The 23,075-nt window shown below is 41.2% G+C and overlaps 1 protein-coding gene across 1 annotated transcript in view; it reads left to right on the top strand.

Annotated features, from left to right (window-relative positions):
* cntnap5b (contactin associated protein family member 5b) overlaps positions 1-23,075 on the top strand; it is an 85,290-nt gene that overhangs the window by 8,919 nt on the left and 53,296 nt on the right. The window lies entirely within an intron of this gene.

The following is a 23,075-nucleotide window of genomic DNA, read 5'->3' as shown; positions in this document are numbered from 1 at the left end:
AAAAGCCTGCCGAAGGGGTTAGTAGGGGTTAAGTGCACTGCGCAGATCATTATTGATGGAAAGGAAGTAGATTGTCTCCTAGACACAGGGTCTCAGGTCACTACAGTTCCCCAGTCATTCTATGAGGCACATTTGTCTGATTACCCGCTGAAGTCATTAGAAAATTTGTTGGAAGTGGAGGGAGCCAATGGGCAAGTTGTCCCATACTTGGGGTACACTGAACTGACTTTAAAGTTTCCTAGAGAGTTCATTGGTGTTGAAGTCGAGGTCCCCACGTTAGCTTTAATAGTTCCAGATCTAAAGAGTCTGTCGCAAGTTCTTGTTGGGACCAACTCCCTGGATGTGCTTTACAGCCATTGCATTAAGGAAAGTGAGAGTAACCCTTGTTCGAGTCTCCACGGATATCAGGCCGTGCTTAAAGTCCTTGAGGCAAGGTGGAAGCAAACTAGCAGTGGAGCATTAGGACAAGTGAAGCTGGTAGGCAATCTCCATGAAGTTGTGCCTGCCGGGAGCACAATAGTTCTGAATGGATATGTCCAGCTTCGGGAACCCTGTATGGAGAAGTGGGTAATTCTTGAGCCACCATCAGCTCCATTTCCAAGCGGCCTCATGGTCGCGAGCTGTGTGCACACATTGCCTTCTAAACGCTCCTCTCAGCTGTCAGTTCTGCTTAAGAATAGTACTCAGACAGACTTAACTATCCCCCCTAAAGCCGTCTTGGCTGAGATCCATGCTATACAGAGGGTCGTAGAGAAACCAGCTCAGAATTCAAGCAAGATTGAGTCACCAGCACCTACCCATGCCAATCTTACCTTTGATTTTGGAGACTCTCCCTTGTCTTCAAACTGGAGGGAACGGATAACAAACCTGTTAAATTCCATGCCTGCAGTCTTTTCTTTACATGATCTTGATTATGGCCGTACAAGTCAAGTGAAACATCAAATCAGACTAACTGATGAGACACCCTTCAAGCATAGGGCACGTCCGATTCACCCACAGGACATTGATGCTGTTCGAAAGCATCTTCAGGAACTAATGACTGCTGGAGTTATTCGTGAGTCTGAGTCCCCCTTTTCTTCGCCCATAGTGGTAGTCCGAAAGAAAGATGGCTCGGTACGGCTCTGTATCGACTTTCGGAAGTTGAATTCCCAGACGATCAAAGACGCATACGCTCTGCCCAATCTGGAAGAAGTCTTTTCTGTACTTACAGGCTCAAAGTGGTTCTCTGTGCTTGATTTAAAGTCTGGATTTTACCAGATTGAGATGGATGAGGCTGATAAGTGCAAGACTGCTTTCGTATGCCCTCTTGGATTCTGGGAATTCAATAGAATGCCCCAAGGAATCACGAATGCGCCAAGTACGTTCCAAAGATTAATGGAGCGGTGCATGGGTGATCTTCACCGGAAACAGGTACTGGTCTTTATTGACGACCTGATAGTGTTTTCAGAGACCTTGGAAGAACACGAGTCGCGGTTAGTACAAGTCCTAAATCGGCTTAAAGAATTCGGGTTGAAGTTGTCGCCTGAAAAATGTCGTTTCTTTCAGACATCAGTCAAGTATTTAGGGCATGTTGTCTCGAGAGATGGGGTAAAGACTGACCCGGCTAAGATTGAAGCTCTTAAGACTTGGCCGAGGCCCACAAATTTGAAAGAACTGAGAGCGTTCTTAGGATTTGCAGGGTACTACAGAAGGTTTGTGTGTGACTACTCGAAGATAGTCAAACCTCTCACGAGACTCACTGAGGGGTACCCTCCACTTCGTAGGGGCCGCAGTGGGAAACGAGAAGGGGGTGAGTACTTCAATACCAAAGAGCAGTTCGGTGACAGGTGGACCATTGCATGTCAGAATGCTTTTGATGACATCATTTCTAAGTTGACATCCGCTCCTGTCCTTGGTTTTGCTGACCCCAAGCTTCCGTATATGCTTCACACCGATGCCAGTACTACGGGGCTCGGTGCAGCATTGTACCAGGAGCAGGACGGGCAGATGCGGGTAATAGCATTCGCCAGTAGGGGACTGACAAAGAGTGAAGTGAGATACCCCGCACATAAGCTTGAATTTTTGGCATTAAAGTGGGCAGTCACAGCCAAATTCAGCGACTATTTGTATGGTGTAGATTTCACTGTTGTAACCGACAGTAACCCTCTGACGTATGTTTTGACTTCTGCAAAGCTTGATGCTACCAGTTACCGCTGGTTGTCTAGTTTGTCAACGTACACTTTTAAGCTCCAATACAGGGCAGGGAGTCAAAACCAAGACGCGGACGGGCTTTCCCGGCGTCCACATGGTGAGCCTTTGGATGATCTTGTCTCTCAGAAGGAAAGAGAGAGGATCAAGCAGTTTACACTCCACCACCTGGCGGAGCCTGAAACTGGGTCTGAGGTTCTCATGGCGGATGTGGTGAATGCCATTTGTGAGAGGCATCAGGTGATTGGTTTGCCCGAAAGCCCTGACTTGGCACACTCTCCAGTTACGTTGGTCGAGTCCCTCACTCATAGCGTTGATGCTTTGCCGAATGAATTTCAACACGAGGTTGAGCATGGTCTTCCTGATCTCTCTAACATCTCAGAGGCCACGTTAGCAGAATGGCAAGGGAAAGATCCAGAGCTTGAGGTTGTAATGGAATGGATGAAGAATGGGTCTAGGCCAGGTACCCTGAGGGATCAACCACCTGATATGGTATTGTGGTTGAGGGAGTGGAGTCGTCTTGAACTTAGGAATGGGGTGCTGTATAGGAGGAAGCAAGAACAAGGGGCTCTTCGTTATCAGTTAGTGCTACCAGCCAGGCTTAGGGAGATAGTGTTGCGCAGCCTCCACGATGACATGGGGCACTTGGGTATTGAGAGGACCCTGGACTTAGTGAGGTCCAGGTTCTTCTGGCCCAAAATGTCCCAAGCGGTTGAAAAAAAGATCAAAACCTGTGAACGCTGCGTGCGCAGAAAAACGCCTCCAGACAGAGCTGCTCCACTGGTCAATATTCAAACCAGTAGGCCTTTGGAGTTGGTCTGTATGGACTTTTTGTCATTAGAGCCAGACCATAGCAATACCAAAAACATATTGGTTATCACCGACCATTTCACGAAGTACGCCGTGGCGATACCGACTCAGAACCAAACAGCTCGCACGGTCGCAAAGTGTCTGTGGGAAAATTTCTTGGTACACTATGGGTTTCCTGAGAAGCTACATAGTGACCAAGGTCCCGATTTCGAATCCCACACAATTAAGGAATTGTGTCATGTTGCGGGTATACATAAGATTCGTACCACGCCCTATCATCCTAGAGGTAACCCGGTAGAACGTTTTAACCGGACGCTTCTCCAAATGCTGGGAACTTTGGAGAACGAGAAAAAGTATAAGTGGAAGGAGTTTGTAAAGCCCTTAGTGCATGCATACAATTGTACACGCAATGATACAACTGGGTATGCTCCTTATGAGCTCATGTTTGGGCGGCTGCCTCGCTTGCCAGTGGATTTGGCTTTCGGCTTGCCAATAGAATCTCCTGCGAAGTCCCACTCTCAGTACGTGAAAGACCTGAAAGACCGGTTACGAGAGAGCTACGAGATAGCTAGAAAAAATGCTGCTAAATTAGCAGAGCGTAACAAAAGAAGGTTTGATGAACGCGTAGTTGCTTCTACTTTAGAGGAGGGTGACAGAGTTCTTGTGCGCAACGTTAGGTTGCGAGGGAAGCATAAGCTCGCTGACAAGTGGGAGCAAGGTGTCCAAGTAGTAGTCAAAAGAGCAGGAGAATTACCGGTGTACACTGTCCGGCCGGTGGGGCAGAGTGGTCCTCTCAGGACGTTACATCGTGATTTGTTATTGCCCTGTGGATTTTTGCAGCCTGATCAACATGAGCGGCAGCCTAAGCAAAGAGTTTGCAGGCCTAGGACTAGAGCTTGTGCAAATAATGAGTTACCAGAGTCAGAGTCTGTGTGTGAGAACTCTGGGTCGGAGGATGATCAGTTTCTTAGTCCTCTGTTTAGTGATAGGCTGAATTTTGAAACTCGAGTTTTAGTGAATCCTGAGTCATTACCTTGCCCAAGACCCCAGAACGTCCAAATTGACTTACCTGTTGGTAAACCTGTTGGAGAGAATGTACCTACCTGTAGGTTATCAGGGGAGATCTTAGAGGAACCTGTAGAGGAAAGTTTACCTGAATCAGGAAAAGTAGGAATTTCTTCTGATGAGCTAGAGTTAGGTCCCATCGATACAGGGTTGGATCTCTTTTCCAAGTCGGTGGATGAGTTGCCTGCCCAGGAGACAGTAATGGAAGCAGATTGTGAAGGTGAAAACAGGAGTAGAGAGAGTCCAGTTCCGAGTGAAATTATGGATGCTGAAGGTGACCAGAGTGAACAAGTGAATGACACGGAGTTTGAGCACGGAGTGATTCCCAGGCGTTCACAAAGAGAAAGACAGCCTGCAAAAAGACTTGAGTATCCCCAATTGGGAAATCCACTTACCGTGGTGATTCAATCTCTGTTGCAAGGTCTAAGTGCCGCATTCAGCACTTCTTTAGAGGCGAATGTGGCTTCTGCTGATACTGCGCCTGTAGTTTTAACTCAACCCCAAAAATTTGCGGATGCAGCGGGACGTGCATGAATTCAGGAGGGGAGGATGTAACCCAGGTTACTAAGAGCCCTGTTAATGTAAAATATTAAAGGAAAAAAATACCATAACTCTCGTAAATATGTAAATCAGCACTTTATTTTCATGACATTTTAAAATAGGAAATGCATAAAAAAAAAAAAAAGAGAAAACCATTTTAGAAACATATTTTTTTTTTATTATTCAAATAAAACCAAGTTAAAATTGGTCCAATGAGGAGAGCGAAGAGTGAGCCCCGCCCTATGATCGGAGCTGTGCGCGGGAGTGCGAGAGAGAACGCGCGATGCGAGAGTGAGAAACAGCAGCTGCGACACGGTCCTGAAAAAAAGAAAACAAAATTAGAATATATATTTCAGCATTTGTGTTTAGAAAAATAACAGATTTTGAGGGAAGCAATGTGAATTGAACATTATCAGTCGTTTTACACGATTGATGCTGGTGCAAACTGTTACCAGAAGAGAGAGAAACTCGCAGAGGTTGGAGTGTCGCCTATCTGAAACCTTCATATTTAGACAATTAGATTTCTCTTGTCGGGTGCAGCACATTTTCTGGAACCAGACGATCGTTGATGAAGACTTTGAACTTGAACTGTTCCTGCATTGCACTAAAAAGAGCCTGTGAGCAGGAACTGGCGAGCCATGCCCAAATAAGGATCGAACTACGTGAATTGAGAGATTGGTAGGATTGTGCACACGCTTTCCTTCGTTTTTTTTTCTGACTAAACTGTGTTGCTCAGAACTCAATTGCGGAAGACGGATCTCGTGTAAGCAGCACTGAACTAGAGCTAAAGTTTGGTGAAAACCCTAATCCACATTGGGACTGTTATTGTAAGCAAGGTTGATCCATTGTTTTTTTTTTTTCTTCTCTCTATTTTTACTCATTCCACTGTGAAATTATTTGTTTTTTTTTTTTTTTTTTTTTTTTTAATTTTGTTGTTTTGTTTTTCTGAAGAACAAGAGTGAAAAGGGTAATTTGGAAGAATTGTATTTACAGTCAAATTCAAAGTTATTATCTATATTAAATAAGCCAATTAGAAAACAAATAAATAGGTGAAATATACATTTTTATACTATTTTATGTATCTATATTCCATATTAGCAAAATAAGGGTCATTTAACTTTATTAGGTTGAGTTTAAATAGTCAAAAAATAAATAGACAAACAATAAAATAGAAGAATAAATAAATAGAAAAATAGACATTTAAATATATAAGGGTTATAAGAAGGATACATTTACTATTTCATTCTTTTAATTTATTTTATTCTCTATTACCCCTTTTTTTTGGGTTACAATATTCTGTTATTTTTATTTATTTAATCATTTTGTTCGTTGATTTTGATGATGTATTGAAACTCTGACTTTTATTATTATTATTATATATATATTTTTTCCCTTTTATTATTGCATTCCCTTTAATACACTTTACCTGTTTCTAATGCAGCCAGTGTTGTTGTCATTTCCTTCTACCCCTGTTGCTGACACAGTCTCTTGAGCGAATCTGATCTTCTGGTCGCTGGTCCAAATTTAGAAACGGTGTACTCCTTCTCCGCTCATTTCCGTTATTTACTAATTGAGAGGGAGGGTTGCACTTGCGCCGCGGCAGGCGCTACAGAAAGTTGGCGAGCCAGCCAGGAGACTGTTGCTTAGCAACAAGGACAATAGTAGGAAAGGCAGAAAACTAGAACATTTATTACGAAAAAAAGTGCTGACTTTATAATGGAAATCATAGAGAGAGAAAACGTGAACGTGGAAAGTGCAGTCATAGTCAAAGGCCTCACGTTAACTGAGACAGATAGCGAGCTAGAGACGTTCTTGCAAAAGTATGGGTCAATTAGACGTAATTTGATAATCGATGACCAAACTTCTGAGTTCCATCACCATGGTATTGTGGAATATGCTCACAGCACTTCCATGTTGAACTTAACACCATTGTTACCCTTAACCCTGGGAAGTCTCTCAAACCCGAGTGTTACATTCCAAGTACGAGCTCTGGCTAGCGTCTGTAAGCAGACAGCTAGTGGTACGGTCACTGAAGAGTATCTTGAAACGTTGAAGGCCCTTGCTAGGGGAAGTGGGAAACCTTTCTTAGATGTGCTTCAGGGGGAGTTGGAAAAGCTTCAGGAAGCCCACTCCGCTAACCGTACTCCAGTAAGAGCACAGAATGCAAGCTTTGATTCTCAGAGTGTGGAAGCAATCGTTCCAGAACCTGTGTGTTGTTCTCCGATGCCCTTGTCTACCTCTGCTGAAACATTAGAAATGCGAACCCCAGAATCAAAAGACCCAACCAAGAGACGGGAGGCCCCTATGGCCTTCCCAAATCCAGAAAATGTTGATTGTGTTACCGTGACTACTAACCCTACTTTTCCTGCGAGCATTGCTGACCCACCGGCTATTCAAAGAATGGTAGTAGAGCACATAGTGAAGACTGCTGATGCCGCAATGGCACAACAGGCCTCAGTTCGACTTAGGGTTTTCTCAGGGAGGAGCCCGCGCCCTCCGAACGAGCCCGATTTTGATACTTGGCGAGCAAGTGTAGATCTCCTGTTAAGTGACCCGTCGGTTTCAGACTTGCATAGAGCGCGGAGGATCTTAGATAGCTTGTTGCCTCCAGCCGCAGACGTGGTGAAGCACGTGCGACCTCCAGCTTTGCCAGCAGTATATCTTGAGCTGCTGGAGTCAGTCTATGGTTCTGTGGAGGATGGTGATGAACTGTTAGCCAAGTTCATGGGCACCTTACAGAATCAGGGAGAAAAGTCATCAGATTTTTTGCATCGGTTACAAGTTATTTTGAGTACAACTATTAGGAGGGGAGGCATTGCGGAGAGAGATCACGATCGTTGCCTCTTGAAACAGTTCATGAGAGGGTGTTGGGACAATGGTCTCATAGCCAGCCTTCAGTTAGGAAGGAGGGAAGTTCACCCACCCACCTTTGCTGAGTTGGTTGTATTAATCCGAACAGAGGAGGGTAAGCATGCCTCCAAAGAAGAGCGGATGAGAAATTATCTTGGGCTGTCAAAAGCTCCTAATACCTACCCGAGACCACGAGCTGCCACTCAGCAAGTATCAGCTTATTCCCATGAAACACCAAATTCTGGTGCTTCTGAAACGGACCTCATAAAGAAACAACTTGCAGAGGTCCAGGCTCAAGTTGCTAATTTAGGTCAAACAACCGGCCATAAGCAGCCGAGTGGGTCTTCTGAGAAGATGGAGCTGAACACTTTGAGGAGGGTAGTGGAAGATTTGCGCACTCAGGTAACCACTCTTAAAGCATCCATGGCCCAAGAAGTAAGGCGCGAAAATTCAGATGACTCTGAAATCGTTAAGCTGCGACAACAAGTTGCTGAACTGCAGGCTCAGAATATTACTCAAAAGAGTTATAGAGACTACTCCCGTGAGAATGCTAGTCCTCGAGCTTTCCCGACTCATAATTCGTTTGAGACAGACATTGGTAGAAGTGCCAGAAGGTTCCAACCAATGACCAATCGGCCTCGCCCTGGATATTGTTTCAGATGCGGCGAAGATGGGCATTTAGCCGTTGCTTGTGATAAAGCTGCGAACCCTGCAAGGGTTGAGGAAAAGAGGCGTAAGTTGAGGGAGCAGCAGGCTCATTGGGACTCGCTGCATGATCATTCCCCTTCGCCTTTAAACTAAGAGAAGTCTCTGTAGCAGGGCATACAGAGGCGAGTTGTAAAAGTATCCGCCCTAAATGTTACAGGCAAGAGCCTGTTATGAACAGTCATCATAAGCCACCGCCAAAAAGCCTGCCGAAGGGGTTAGTAGGGGTTAAGTGCACTGCGCAGATCATTATTGATGGAAAGGAAGTAGATTGTCTCCTAGACACAGGGTCTCAGGTCACTACAGTTCCCCAGTCATTCTATGAGGCACATTTGTCTGATTACCCGCTGAAGTCATTAGAAAATTTGTTGGAAGTGGAGGGAGCCAATGGGCAAGTTGTCCCATACTTGGGGTACACTGAACTGACTTTAAAGTTTCCTAGAGAGTTCATTGGTGTTGAAGTCGAGGTCCCCACGTTAGCTTTAATAGTTCCAGATCTAAAGAGTCTGTCGCAAGTTCTTGTTGGGACCAACTCCCTGGATGTGCTTTACAGCCATTGCATTAAGGAAAGTGAGAGTAACCCTTGTTCGAGTCTCCACGGATATCAGGCCGTGCTTAAAGTCCTTGAGGCAAGGTGGAAGCAAACTAGCAGTGGAGCATTAGGACAAGTGAAGCTGGTAGGCAATCTCCATGAAGTTGTGCCTGCCGGGAGCACAATAGTTCTGAATGGATATGTCCAGCTTCGGGAACCCTGTATGGAGAAGTGGGTAATTCTTGAGCCACCATCAGCTCCATTTCCAAGCGGCCTCATGGTCGCGAGCTGTGTGCACACATTGCCTTCTAAACGCTCCTCTCAGCTGTCAGTTCTGCTTAAGAATAGTACTCAGACAGACTTAACTATCCCCCCTAAAGCCGTCTTGGCTGAGATCCATGCTATACAGAGGGTCGTAGAGAAACCAGCTCAGAATTCAAGCAAGATTGAGTCACCAGCACCTACCCATGCCAATCTTACCTTTGATTTTGGAGACTCTCCCTTGTCTTCAAACTGGAGGGAACGGATAACAAACCTGTTAAATTCCATGCCTGCAGTCTTTTCTTTACATGATCTTGATTATGGCCGTACAAGTCAAGTGAAACATCAAATCAGACTAACTGATGAGACACCCTTCAAGCATAGGGCACGTCCGATTCACCCACAGGACATTGATGCTGTTCGAAAGCATCTTCAGGAACTAATGACTGCTGGAGTTATTCGTGAGTCTGAGTCCCCCTTTTCTTCGCCCATAGTGGTAGTCCGAAAGAAAGATGGCTCGGTACGGCTCTGTATCGACTTTCGGAAGTTGAATTCCCAGACGATCAAAGACGCATACGCTCTGCCCAATCTGGAAGAAGTCTTTTCTGTACTTACAGGCTCAAAGTGGTTCTCTGTGCTTGATTTAAAGTCTGGATTTTACCAGATTGAGATGGATGAGGCTGATAAGTGCAAGACTGCTTTCGTATGCCCTCTTGGATTCTGGGAATTCAATAGAATGCCCCAAGGAATCACGAATGCGCCAAGTACGTTCCAAAGATTAATGGAGCGGTGCATGGGTGATCTTCACCGGAAACAGGTACTGGTCTTTATTGACGACCTGATAGTGTTTTCAGAGACCTTGGAAGAACACGAGTCGCGGTTAGTACAAGTCCTAAATCGGCTTAAAGAATTCGGGTTGAAGTTGTCGCCTGAAAAATGTCGTTTCTTTCAGACATCAGTCAAGTATTTAGGGCATGTTGTCTCGAGAGATGGGGTAAAGACTGACCCGGCTAAGATTGAAGCTCTTAAGACTTGGCCGAGGCCCACAAATTTGAAAGAACTGAGAGCGTTCTTAGGATTTGCAGGGTACTACAGAAGGTTTGTGTGTGACTACTCGAAGATAGTCAAACCTCTCACGAGACTCACTGAGGGGTACCCTCCACTTCGTAGGGGCCGCAGTGGGAAACGAGAAGGGGGTGAGTACTTCAATACCAAAGAGCAGTTCGGTGACAGGTGGACCATTGCATGTCAGAATGCTTTTGATGACATCATTTCTAAGTTGACATCCGCTCCTGTCCTTGGTTTTGCTGACCCCAAGCTTCCGTATATGCTTCACACCGATGCCAGTACTACGGGGCTCGGTGCAGCATTGTACCAGGAGCAGGACGGGCAGATGCGGGTAATAGCATTCGCCAGTAGGGGACTGACAAAGAGTGAAGTGAGATACCCCGCACATAAGCTTGAATTTTTGGCATTAAAGTGGGCAGTCACAGCCAAATTCAGCGACTATTTGTATGGTGTAGATTTCACTGTTGTAACCGACAGTAACCCTCTGACGTATGTTTTGACTTCTGCAAAGCTTGATGCTACCAGTTACCGCTGGTTGTCTAGTTTGTCAACGTACACTTTTAAGCTCCAATACAGGGCAGGGAGTCAAAACCAAGACGCGGACGGGCTTTCCCGGCGTCCACATGGTGAGCCTTTGGATGATCTTGTCTCTCAGAAGGAAAGAGAGAGGATCAAGCAGTTTACACTCCACCACCTGGCGGAGCCTGAAACTGGGTCTGAGGTTCTCATGGCGGATGTGGTGAATGCCATTTGTGAGAGGCATCAGGTGATTGGTTTGCCCGAAAGCCCTGACTTGGCACACTCTCCAGTTACGTTGGTCGAGTCCCTCACTCATAGCGTTGATGCTTTGCCGAATGAATTTCAACACGAGGTTGAGCATGGTCTTCCTGATCTCTCTAACATCTCAGAGGCCACGTTAGCAGAATGGCAAGGGAAAGATCCAGAGCTTGAGGTTGTAATGGAATGGATGAAGAATGGGTCTAGGCCAGGTACCCTGAGGGATCAACCACCTGATATGGTATTGTGGTTGAGGGAGTGGAGTCGTCTTGAACTTAGGAATGGGGTGCTGTATAGGAGGAAGCAAGAACAAGGGGCTCTTCGTTATCAGTTAGTGCTACCAGCCAGGCTTAGGGAGATAGTGTTGCGCAGCCTCCACGATGACATGGGGCACTTGGGTATTGAGAGGACCCTGGACTTAGTGAGGTCCAGGTTCTTCTGGCCCAAAATGTCCCAAGCGGTTGAAAAAAAGATCAAAACCTGTGAACGCTGCGTGCGCAGAAAAACGCCTCCAGACAGAGCTGCTCCACTGGTCAATATTCAAACCAGTAGGCCTTTGGAGTTGGTCTGTATGGACTTTTTGTCATTAGAGCCAGACCATAGCAATACCAAAAACATATTGGTTATCACCGACCATTTCACGAAGTACGCCGTGGCGATACCGACTCAGAACCAAACAGCTCGCACGGTCGCAAAGTGTCTGTGGGAAAATTTCTTGGTACACTATGGGTTTCCTGAGAAGCTACATAGTGACCAAGGTCCCGATTTCGAATCCCACACAATTAAGGAATTGTGTCATGTTGCGGGTATACATAAGATTCGTACCACGCCCTATCATCCTAGAGGTAACCCGGTAGAACGTTTTAACCGGACGCTTCTCCAAATGCTGGGAACTTTGGAGAACGAGAAAAAGTATAAGTGGAAGGAGTTTGTAAAGCCCTTAGTGCATGCATACAATTGTACACGCAATGATACAACTGGGTATGCTCCTTATGAGCTCATGTTTGGGCGGCTGCCTCGCTTGCCAGTGGATTTGGCTTTCGGCTTGCCAATAGAATCTCCTGCGAAGTCCCACTCTCAGTACGTGAAAGACCTGAAAGACCGGTTACGAGAGAGCTACGAGATAGCTAGAAAAAATGCTGCTAAATTAGCAGAGCGTAACAAAAGAAGGTTTGATGAACGCGTAGTTGCTTCTACTTTAGAGGAGGGTGACAGAGTTCTTGTGCGCAACGTTAGGTTGCGAGGGAAGCATAAGCTCGCTGACAAGTGGGAGCAAGGTGTCCAAGTAGTAGTCAAAAGAGCAGGAGAATTACCGGTGTACACTGTCCGGCCGGTGGGGCAGAGTGGTCCTCTCAGGACGTTACATCGTGATTTGTTATTGCCCTGTGGATTTTTGCAGCCTGATCAACATGAGCGGCAGCCTAAGCAAAGAGTTTGCAGGCCTAGGACTAGAGCTTGTGCAAATAATGAGTTACCAGAGTCAGAGTCTGTGTGTGAGAACTCTGGGTCGGAGGATGATCAGTTTCTTAGTCCTCTGTTTAGTGATAGGCTGAATTTTGAAACTCGAGTTTTAGTGAATCCTGAGTCATTACCTTGCCCAAGACCCCAGAACGTCCAAATTGACTTACCTGTTGGTAAACCTGTTGGAGAGAATGTACCTACCTGTAGGTTATCAGGGGAGATCTTAGAGGAACCTGTAGAGGAAAGTTTACCTGAATCAGGAAAAGTAGGAATTTCTTCTGATGAGCTAGAGTTAGGTCCCATCGATACAGGGTTGGATCTCTTTTCCAAGTCGGTGGATGAGTTGCCTGCCCAGGAGACAGTAATGGAAGCAGATTGTGAAGGTGAAAACAGGAGTAGAGAGAGTCCAGTTCCGAGTGAAATTATGGATGCTGAAGGTGACCAGAGTGAACAAGTGAATGACACGGAGTTTGAGCACGGAGTGATTCCCAGGCGTTCACAAAGAGAAAGACAGCCTGCAAAAAGACTTGAGTATCCCCAATTGGGAAATCCACTTACCGTGGTGATTCAATCTCTGTTGCAAGGTCTAAGTGCCGCATTCAGCACTTCTTTAGAGGCGAATGTGGCTTCTGCTGATACTGCGCCTGTAGTTTTAACTCAACCCCAAAAATTTGCGGATGCAGCGGGACGTGCATGAATTCAGGAGGGGAGGATGTAACCCAGGTTACTAAGAGCCCTGTTAATGTAAAATATTAAAGGAAAAAAATACCATAACTCTCGTAAATATGTAAATCAGCACTTTATTTTCATGACATTTTAAAATAGGAAATGCATAAAAAAAAAAAAAGAGAAAACCATTTTAGAAACATATTTTTTTTTTATTATTCAAATAAAACCAAGTTAAAATTGGTCCAATGAGGAGAGCGAAGAGTGAGCCCCGCCCTATGATCGGAGCTGTGCGCGGGAGTGCGAGAGAGAACGCGCGATGCGAGAGTGAGAAACAGCAGCTGCGACACGGTCCTGAAAAAAAGAAAACAAAATTAGAATATATATTTCAGCATTTGTGTTTAGAAAAATAACAGATTTTGAGGGAAGCAATGTGAATTGAACATTATCAGTCGTTTTACACGATTGATGCTGGTGCAAACTGTTACCAGAAGAGAGAGAAACTCGCAGAGGTTGGAGTGTCGCCTATCTGAAACCTTCATATTTAGACAATTAGATTTCTCTTGTCGGGTGCAGCACATTTTCTGGAACCAGACGATCGTTGATGAAGACTTTGAACTTGAACTGTTCCTGCATTGCACTAAAAAGAGCCTGTGAGCAGGAACTGGCGAGCCATGCCCAAATAAGGATCGAACTACGTGAATTGAGAGATTGGTAGGATTGTGCACACGCTTTCCTTCGTTTTTTTTTCTGACTGAACTGTGTTGCTCAGAACTCAATTGCGGAAGACGGATCTCGTGTAAGCAGCACTGAACTAGAGCTAAAGTTTGGTGAAAACCCTAATCCACATTGGGACTGTTATTGTAAGCAAGGTTGATCCATTGTTTTTTTTTTTTCTTCTCTCTATTTTTACTCATTCCACTGTGAAATTATTTGTTTTTTTTTTTTTTTTTTTTTTTTTTAATTTTGTTGTTTTGTTTTTCTGAAGAACAAGAGTGAAAAGGGTAATTTGGAAGAATTGTATTTACAGTCAAATTCAAAGTTATTATCTATATTAAATAAGCCAATTAGAAAACAAATAAATAGGTGAAATATACATTTTTATACTATTTTATGTATCTATATTCCATATTAGCAAAATAAGGGTCATTTAACTTTATTAGGTTGAGTTTAAATAGTCAAAAAATAAATAGACAAACAATAAAATAGAAGAATAAATAAATAGAAAAATAGACATTTAAATATATAAGGGTTATAAGAAGGATACATTTACTATTTCATTCTTTTAATTTATTTTATTCTCTATTACCCCTTTTTTTTGGGTTACAATATTCTGTTATTTTTATTTATTTAATCATTTTGTTCGTTGATTTTGATGATGTATTGAAACTCTGACTTTTATTATTATTATTATATATATATTTTTTCCCTTTTATTATTGCATTCCCTTTAATACACTTTACCTGTTTCTAATGCAGCCAGTGTTGTTGTCATTTCCTTCTACCCCTGTTGCTGACACAGTCTCTTGAGCGAATCTGATCTTCTGGTCGCTGGTCCAAATTTAGAAACGGTGTACTCCTTCTCCGCTCATTTCCGTTATTTACTAATTGAGAGGGAGGGTTGCACTTGCGCCGCGGCAGGCGCTACATTTGCATTGTACAGTAGATCATTGTCTAACTCAATAATTGCCTCTATCTTGTCAGCACTTGTGTCAGCTGTAATTTTGGCCCTAAACAAGAGGCAGATCCATAGTCGCTGTAAAAGAGTGACCTTAGAAGGTAAAGACAAACACACATCCCCACCACTACACCACCCCATCCAACCCAACCCAACTACAAACTCCAGTCCAGTTCGTGAATGGCCTTTAGTCCACATACCTCCATGTAGTTTTCACTGTTTATCACAACAGCGCCATTGGTTATTTTGAGACATTTTATAAATGCCAGAAAAAACTATTCTGAAAGATGTGGTTGGGTGAAAAAAAAAAGATAATAATTAGAAGAAGATGATGGAAAAAGCCAAAGATTCTTAGTTGTTCTGAGAGATCCGAGGAAAATCTCGGTTTTAGGAAATTCTGAACCAGTAATCAAAAGATAAGTAGTCAAGTTTGAATTTCTCTTCAGGGCCCCCCGAAGGTTTGGCACAGTACATGAAGGCTGCTGGTTCTAGTGAAATATCAAATACAGTATATTAACAAGTTCTGTTTTAATATCCTTTTGGTATAGACTTAATATTAACAAATAGCTGCTATAAAATGGAAGCTGCTTTATTTAAAGTTGTGTAAATTGTTTACATATAATCAGACTGTTTAGGCATTAATTAACTAAGATGTGTAGAACACACTGAAACAAAAACAAAAGTTCACTGAGAAATTGCTAGTAAATTTCACAAATAATTACGAGTAGTTTCAAGTAACACATTCAATTAAAGGTGAAATTTTGAAGTCGTATTTTCTTGTAAAATATATTTGAATGAATCGTTTTTCTCTCACTTTGTGTTATGTTCATGTAACATCCTTCTCAAGAACCACCTACCATCATATTGCAAACAAAAATGCAAATTTTGCCTGAAATTGCTGAAATGTGAAATTGCAATCAGATTTTTTTTTGGCGTGGCGTATGCACAATTTGGATCACAGTGAATTTCATTAGTTAATTAAAAAATTGTAGGCTAAATTGTGTGCACGATTTACTAATTCGTTCCCTCACTTTACTAAAACGTGCACACAATTACTATTGCATTCCCTCGATTTACTATTTAGTTCACTCGATTTGATAATTCGAATGCAATGGTAAATCGAGGGAACGCAATAGTAATTGTGTGCACGTTTTAGTAACGTGAGGGAACTAATTTATTAATTTTTTAATTTTTTCAATTTATAATTTTTTTTTTCTTGCATGTCATGTGCAGGGCTCCGTAGTAAATAGTCCATTTGCACACATTTTTTGCTAAATTGTGTGTGAGTTTTGATGTGCAGTAGATGCGATTTTGAACATAAACCGACTGAAAATTTAGAGAAAATTTGAAGTGGATATTTAGCATGAGAACATTTTCTCTCCAAATAAATGCATCACTTAATGTAATGCATTAATTAGTTCATGAATATCAAAGTTTCTATGTTTTTCTGTATATTGTTGCATTTTCTTTATAATCGTTCATAAAGTCTGCGCAAATATTTGAATGAACATCTTCCATGCCAAAATATTTATGTGGTACAATCAACACTTGTATCAAGTGTGATTATTCGGGAATTAGTCGTAAGATTTACTAACAATTTCTGAGTTACAGTTGTTTTAAAATAAATCAGTGTACTTTGGAAAATCGAGTTCAGATAAGCTAGAGGGTGCGTACAAACAAAATGAACTGTGATTAGTCACTTTACATTTCAATCTCGCTGTATTTCCTAACTAAGTATATAACTAAGTATATAACTTTATGCCATTCGTGAAATGTTGTCATCTTGCAATATATATATATATACACAATAACCTTTTGAATGAGTAGACAGACATACAGTATACAAACTCCAAAAACTCACATTCAAAGGAAATCTCCCGAGTTTATCATAGATATTTAACATATTCTCACGAAATGCACACCACAACCAGGACCCTCCAGCCGTCACCCCTCAGAGAACCGTGAGAAAATGATCGACAGATCTAATCCATCAAAGTAAAAGCCTGTGATGATAAAGCTAACCCCGGCTGATGTTCACTCCCGACAGTACCTTGAAAAACAGACTCCTTTAATGCATTTTCCCTTAATGAGATGGTGTTCAGTCTGTGTTAGTGGGCGTTTAGTCTGCCAAACATATGCTCTGCAGCCTCGTCATTCAAAATATCATCCAAAGCACAACAAACTCTTGACAAGCCACTAATGGCATTTCACGAAGATACCCGAGTTTCTGCTGGCTTCCCACACTCGTCATTGAACAGCGCCTGAGATGTTCCCGACCTGATCAGAAAGAAAGGTTGTGTAAACACATCTCCATATCTTTGATGGTATCCCGGTTGTGTGGTGTTGTTTATGTAAGCCAATGACCATTCAGAGGCCTTGATAAGTTTGTTTTTTCCAGGACTGCTGTGTTAACCAAAAGGGAAGAAAAGCAACAGTAAAAAACACTGAGCTATATCCGGCCACATATGTACTAAGCAGCTTCAGCTGTTACATTATTAATGCTTTAGCCTTGTCATTCTTCCAGATTCTTGTGTAAACTAGCCAATGAAGTTCTTCTTATATCTAGGGCATTAAAGTTGAGTTGCTTCAGAATATTGCAAATTAAAAAATACATTTCTAAAAAAGGAAAACTATATATACAATGATATAAAAACTTGTTATACTACTTTTTTTTTTTTTTTTGAGAAATAAATATTAATTTTAAACTGAATACTGCATAACTGTCATTGTATAACTTTATTTTTTATATTTTCTTTGAATATATGTTTTGGTTATTGTTATTATTTTGATTATTGTTATTATTATAAAAAAATATTTTAGCTTTTTTTATATTATTTTAGCAAATTGGGGGGGTATTGTATTAATTTTGTTTATGGATTCAAATTTATTTTAGTTTATTTTAGTTATTTTTATGTATACAACTTCTATTATTATTATTATTACGAATAAATAAAATAATACATTTTACAGTTAATATGAACATATAAATTACATTATATTTTAATTTATTTAATTTTTCCATTTAAACACATTTTGTGTGGGTGTCTTATATTAATTTTGTGTGCATATATATATTTATAGATATGTGTATTTTATATCATTTGTGTGTTGCTTATGTGTTTTATTATTATTTATTTATTTGATTGCTCAGATAACACAATTTCTTGATAAAATATGATATGATCAAATATGACCAAGACCCTGAACCAAAGATATTTTTGGAATTTCAACTACATTGTCAACTAATCTCAATGAGAAATATTCAGATTCACTAAGTCATATTTAAAAGAATAAATCAATCAATTAAAAAAAAAAAAAAAAAAAAACTAAGATGTCTTGTTATTGATATCTTGGCTCTGTTCTGTAAAAAAAAAAAATAATAAAAAAAAAAATAATAATAATATATATATATATATATATATATATATATATATATATATATATACACACATCTACCTATCCGACACACTGCAGGATGGTGTATTGGAGAACAGAGAGAGTAGATTATATCTTTCTATCTGTGTATTACTAGTTACTGACATGGGGCTGCTGCAGGGAAGAAGAAAAAAGAGCTCTTTAGCTAAATGTTCAGGCTGCTCTGCCACAAAAGAGGTATAAAGCTGCAAAAAGCATCATAAAAGCACCCTGTATGACTCATGCACACATTTCCTGAGATCACAAAACAGGTTTGTGTGATATAAACATCAAACGTCAATTGTTATTCAAAGAAAGTACTGCTTTTTCTTCCACTGAACCCCAAAAGTGTCAATCGATACATATACACGCTCTCAGCATGAACTGCATTCAAACGCCTCTGAACTGACTCCAAATCAATCAAGATCTGATTGAGTTTCTCAACATAATGTTGAGTGTATGTGTGATGAGTGAAGAGGTTCTTTGTGCATTAGGGTTGTTTTACGATAAGAAAATTGCTCTAAACGGTGCAATTCTGTCATTGTCTACTCTGAAATGACATATAGATTCGCATAGAGGTTTAGAACAACTCGAGGATGTCTACATAATGACAGAATTAGTTTTTGTTCCTTTGAAGCAGGGGTGTCAAACTCAATTCCTGGCGGGCCGGAGCCCCGCTGAGTTTCGTTGCAAACCTGCTCCAACACACATACCATGTAGATTTCAAATAAGCCTGAAGGACTTGATTAGTTGGATCAGGTGTGTTTAATTAGGGTTGAATCTAAACTCTGCAGGGCTCCGGCCCGCCAGGAATTGAATTTGAAGCCTCTGCCTTAAACCAAACAAAAATGTCAATCATCAAGGCTGAATTGACTTTTATGTTTACATCTCCTGATATTCCATGATGTAATGGCCTAATCTTGCTATAGAGTCCCCAGTTAAATAGGAGACTGTAAATTACCCGGGCTTTGTTAGGCTCTTCTGGCTGTGCTCTACCTGCCGAGGAGAGCGCAGAGTGTCACAATGGAAGTGAAGAGTCTCTCTGTGTCGCTGTCAGGTTTAAGTAATAGCCTCTCCTTCGTTTTCCTCTATTACATCAGCCCTCGCTGCCATAGGCAACCGCTTGTAAAATCAGGTCAGCGCTAAATGCCAAGCTTGAAGAGGGGCGCAGAAACGTGGCCAGAGTCATTTTAATTATCCAAAATGCTGTGAGATAGGGCGCAGGGGTCTGAGGTGTTACTGTAAATGGGACGTGTCTGAATATGAAGTGCTGTTGTGGGGGGGTAAAAGATGTTCTAATTTTACTTTATTTAAATTTAATTTTTTTTATTGTTGTAAAAGGTACTATGTTTTATTTAAAATATATAAATATTAATAATAATAATATATTAAAAATAGTAAATTATATACTTTTACAATATTATTATTGTAATGGATTAAAGTCATTTCGAATGAGTGTTTTTATTTTTATATTTAAATACGTTTTTCAAAAATGCGAAGTTGTTGCTAATGCTATAGGGGTAACCGATAAATATCGGCCGATAATTAATGCGCTGATTAGAGAACCGGCTTTATTAACGAGATGCGCATTAATTATCGGCCGACATTTATCGTGCACCCCTAAAGCGAAACTATTTAGACATTTTCAAATAATATTGTATTCGTTTTATTATTAACAATTAATCGATTGTATATTTCCTGGTTTATTTAGAGCCATTAAAATGGCACAAACAAGGCAGAATCCTCTCACTGTTTAATCTACACAGATGTCGGTCTTGGTTTTCTGTTCACATGCAAGATTAAACCCCTCTCACGAGGCTCAGGAATGATCCACAATTATGAAACTACTGAAACGTGTCGAGAATGATATTTCAAGATCAGATAGCAAGAAGAGGGGTATTAGAATGATCATTTTAGAGACATTTTTATCACTGGATGTGGATTTTGTGTACTTAATTTGTACTTAATTGAACTCATTTGTTGTCTGACACCTGGCCTAAAATATCAGATGCCGTTAGAAAACATTAAATTCACCTCACTTTGCCCAGTTGTCGTCTTTTGAATGTTGAAGACTTCGGCTTACTAACTAGTGTCTGAATACAAGATTTGGTGTTTGGAATAGAAAGCTTTAATCCACAGAGGACGGATTGTGTTTGGTGTACAAACAGACCTGGGATACTTCGGGACCGTGCAAACTCTGCAACAGGATTTAAATGAGTGTTTCACAGTTTCTACAGGATGTAGGTGTCCATTCACAGATGTCTAGGCATTCTGCATTTTCTGGTTCCATCTAACCACCCCATCCGCCTCTCTCTCTTTATGCCTCCTTTGGAAAAGTTTGTTGGAGGCACCGGACTTAATTCAATGTGGGAAAAGCTTCTTTAAAACTGCATTAGAAATCACATGTTCTGTCACAGCGCAGATGCACTGGAACATCCAGGGATTCCATTAAAGGTGCAGACTCTTAAAAGCACAGCTGGGGGCAGGAAAAATGGACTGTCGTGCCGGGTTTGAACCAGGCTGCTTTTACGTCTAATAAAGCGGAAGAATAATGCTCAGGAGGAGGAAAAAAAACATTGGCTCAGAAATGCTATTTCTTGGATTCTTGTGTCCGTTAATAGCCTCATACATGTTTTTTCAAACCACATTTGCTTAAAAGCTTTGAGTCTTAAACACTCCAAGGAGTAACGAACAGTAGAGAATTGAGTTAGTAATGTCAAAAGGATGTTTTATATGATCCTGAGTGCTTGCTTCTGTAAACGTTTCTAAATAACAACTGACTCTTTGTTACAATGCTAACGTTTAACGCCGTCCGACTGTCTAGCAAGCAAAACAGCGAATTAGGCGACCTATCCTCAAGCTAATACCAGTGCTGCTGAGTTGTTTTCCTCCCATAAACATTAATTTCGCAGCATGCATATGTCAGTAGATCTGGGAGGGCTGACTAGGAGAATTTCCAAGGTAAACATAAAAATTTAATCTCCCCCACCCTTCGCATTCATTCCGAGCATCCGTCTGATCCCGGTAGAAACAATTCTGTGTGGTGTGTTTGTCAAATGGAGGGAATAAATTGTTTTTTTACTGTTCAACAGGCAGCACTGTGTGTACACTAACTTCCCATGGCTTTTGCTCATTATTTATTTTTATTCATTTTTTCAAGTGAGCACTGTTCTTGATTCATTAAACAGTGTTATTAATTACATGCATACATGAGTACACTTCATTTCCACTAATTAATAAGCTAAGCTGGGTTTACTATTAGCATGATTAACCAATTATGTATGCAGCAATCAGATCATTGTATTTGATTAGAATAAATTATTTTTGGCATTCTGGTGACAGGCAGAAGTTAAAACATTACATTCTTGACTGTTTGTAGACTGATAGAAAAGGAAAAACTTATCTTAGTTAACTTCTCAATTGTTTCTCCTGAATAGAAACTAAATTAAATGAAGACTTTTAAATCTCTTTTAAATCTCCCCCCAGATTTGCTCTCAAGAAAAAATATTAATCAGTGTCTCAAACTATGCTAAGGTTTGTCTTGGCTAATCCAAGCTTGGATTAAGCAACCAAAATTTGGGGATCTCAATATGACCTCAAGATTTTCTCAGTTTGGAAGGTCTGTTTGCAATGTTTCCCACCTCTGGGGAACTTCAGAAGCATAAAAAGTAGGTGATATGAAACTACTCATCATATGGGCTTTAAAAGTATTCTGTGAAAACTTGCGGCCATGGCCTAGTGGTTAGCATACATGCTCAAAACATTGAATGGTGTTAGGTTTAGGGTTAGGGTTAGGGTAAGGAGATCTTAATGAGATCTTGAGATCATATGAAAGATCTTGGTTCCTGTCTTTCCATTGTAGTGTCTTATGTATTCATTGATTTATTGTAGGAAAATTCTGCATTTCCAACCCAAGATAAAGGACACTCAATGCTGTGTATGTTGCAGCAACTTTTGTTGCCTGATGAAGCATCACTTTGGTAGACCCTTCCTCCTCCTACATCACTGTGATGCACAGTGCGCTTTGGAACTAATGGATACACATTGTTCTCTGAAAACCTCTCCAGGTATCCATAAATTTCATTGCGCAACTGCAGTGATTTTTAACCTCGACCTCTTCAGCCAAATGAAGACCTAAAGGTCAAAATATTCCAGTTGCCGAATAGGATTTGTGGATACCCACAGAGTAAGTGCACTTTTGCGTTTACATAAGGGAAGGCTGTGGATCGATTGGATTCAAATGGCACTGTGCCTTGCAAAAATGTAGAAAAAGCAAGGGGCAGCGAAAGTGGTACTCTGTCATGCAACCATAAGTTGCCACAATAGACAAGATAAAAGGGATAGTTCACCAAAAAATGAAACTTCCCCCATGATTTACTCACCCTCAAGCCATCCTTCTTTCAGATGAATACAATCAGAGATATATTTAAAAATGTCCGGTCTCTTTCAAGCTTTTTATGATGGATGGATGCAATTTATTGGACTTCAAATTCTCAACAGCCATTTACTGCCATTATAAAACTTGGAAGAGCCAGGACATTTTTTTTTTAATGTATCTCTGATTGTATATGTCTGAAAAAAGAAAGTCATATACACCTAGGATGGCTTGAGGGTGAGTATCTAATGGGGTAATTTAGATTTTGGGTGAACTATGCCTTTGACAATCAAATTTGTGGTTTCATAAAAGCAATTAAAAGGGGATGGTATATCACAAGGTTGTACAAGGAAAAACTTTTTTTAAATGACAATCTGGCATCCGACAGGAAGTTAAGAACATACCTAAGTTTGCTGCAACATTGACCAGAGTAGGATCCTGTAGTGTTTTCAAATGTTCACGGCTTTTTCCACCCCGTCAATAGAGTTGTACACATTCCTGTTCATTAAGCACTCCATCAGAGTTTTTCCTCAAATGCAAGTGCCCTCAAGAAATTAAGCTGCTGGTTTATGGTCGTGCTGTATTGATTCCCATCTCTTGTGCCATCAGCCACAAGGTCATTTTCACATCCAGTCTGCTCAAGGAAAAATTTAATCCGGTCCCTTTCCACTGGTGGAGGCAATGCTG

The sequence above is a fragment of the Carassius auratus genome, chromosome 47 (genome assembly GCF_003368295.1).
Source record: "Carassius auratus strain Wakin chromosome 47, ASM336829v1, whole genome shotgun sequence".
In the NCBI taxonomy this organism is placed as follows: domain Eukaryota; kingdom Metazoa; phylum Chordata; class Actinopteri; order Cypriniformes; family Cyprinidae; genus Carassius; species Carassius auratus.
Note: the sequence above shows the minus strand (reverse complement) of the source record. Positions and strands in the feature narration are given on the sequence as shown.